Source organism: Cydia pomonella, chromosome 1 (genome assembly GCF_033807575.1).
Source record: "Cydia pomonella isolate Wapato2018A chromosome 1, ilCydPomo1, whole genome shotgun sequence".
NCBI classification, from domain to species: Eukaryota; Metazoa; Arthropoda; class Insecta; order Lepidoptera; family Tortricidae; genus Cydia; species Cydia pomonella.
Window position 1 is genome coordinate 43,245,855 of NC_084703.1, and position 1,849 is coordinate 43,247,703.

The 1,849-nt window shown below is 32.7% G+C and overlaps 1 long non-coding RNA gene across 1 annotated transcript; it reads right to left on the bottom strand.

The window, feature by feature from the left end:
• Nucleotides 1–1,145, bottom strand: LOC133524395 (uncharacterized). The gene is made up of 2 exons (XR_009800370.1): nucleotides 818–1,145; nucleotides 1–239 (listed from the first exon to the last, which is right to left on the bottom strand). It is a non-coding gene; the product is annotated as an uncharacterized LOC133524395 (long non-coding RNA).
• Nucleotides 1,146–1,849: the final 704 nt, after the last annotated feature.

A 1,849-nucleotide genomic window follows, 5' to 3' on the forward strand; every position in this document is an offset into this window, starting at 1 on the left:
TCTGCAGTTGTGTTTTTATTTATTTTTAATCTGATATCTTTATAAGTATATTGTAAAACCATTTCAAAATTACACTGGTATGTGAATGTGACATTGTTCAAGAGAAATACACTAATTTACAATTAACAAGTGGCATAATTATTTTCTTTGGGCTCCTTCAGTTTCTGAACTGATGTTAAAAACAGCTTTCTACCGTGGTGCTCATGTTCTCTTTGCTCCCTATTTGTCTTCTAAGTTTGCTAAAACAGAATAAAACCATTTCAAAATGATGTAAATAGTCCAGATATTTGATATTTAATAAGCCCTGCAATTGTGACAAGAATAGTTACAGTGATACCCTACCAGGGCTACCGCTGCCAGTGATGGCTCAGGGGTTACTTACCTAGGTTTTAATATTTACCTAAATAAAACAATGGATTGTTTTATTCTAGTTAAATTCAGTAGTATAGGTACCTACTAACACTAACAGCTCGTTTGGTGTAAAAAGTACTCAAGTGCAAATGCCTTAACCTTTACATTTATTTAGCTATGACATCTTCATGTTTAAGTTGAATATATATGTAGCAGATCTGCTCCTAAGCATACCAAAGGTTAAGAATGCGAGCGCTCGCCTTTTGCGTCCACCTTTTAAAACTAAGCATACAAACCTTTATTTTAATTCAATCTATTGATATATTTTTCGATTGTACCTACCTAAATATTTCTAATTAGCTTTTGAAGGTTGCATAAAGGAGCATTTGTATTGCATTTTATCGTGATATATCTTTAATATTGAATTCCAACCGAGAAATCTGATAATATATTAAAATCCAGCTACCTGCGGAAGCAATGATTTGATTCAAACATTATTTTCTCCAGCACAGTCCGTTTGCAAATAGGTATTTTTTGATCTTATCGTATTGATTGACATCGTTTTTACTCCAGTTTAAACTGTCCTTCTCATAATAATAACAATTTCCAAATGCTTCAACAAACCGCGAGCGGCAATTTTAGTTGACGTACGAAGAGCGCGCTCAGCGGAAAAAAATATGTTTCGGTTCGATGTACATTGCTGCTTTTCTTAGCGCAATACTGCTCTGTGAGTGTTGCCATACTTCAGTTTGCTTTACATTGCTACTGACAGACTTTGCTTGACAGACTATAATTTACTTATTGGATAAATGCATCCTTACTATCATATTAATATAAAATGCATATTCAAATCTTAAAACGGCCAAATTTCATTGTTTTCTTTTATTTCTAGTTACACACGCCAACTATGGGGAACATTAACTAAGTCGGCTACAATCCGATTAAATCATGTAGGCAGTGTTTCGTATGTTGTCAGGGATGCTAGGACGTATTTTTAATTTTGTCGCACATGGACCGACTTCTAGAAAATATTGTTTATGATTAAAAGCAGGTTTACACGATCGATTTATTTTAGTATTAAAAATAGTTAATAAAATATTGCATTTATTTTTAAAAGGTCAGATACGAAATAATCTTTTGGCAGAGAATTGAATAATCTCAAAATGTATAAATTCCGAGTACTACTTCCATCTAGTGTCGAGTAGAAGTACTTAGACGTTCCATGGTTGATCGATAAGTGAATTAATTCGTAGGTGGCGCTAAAAGTCAAAAATAGTAGAGTAATTTAATTAGTCAGGAAGTTTTATTTATCATCTTTATATATTTCTCTTTTAAGTTTGACTATCACTATTTATCGTTTTTTATAATTTGGCATTCGTTTCGATATGTATTTTTTTCAATATGTTGTGTTTCGGATTGAGAAATAGAAAATGGCAGCTTATCTTTACAGCGTCATCTGACGGCGAACTATGTCATTACTAGAGTGCGGAAGTGAATA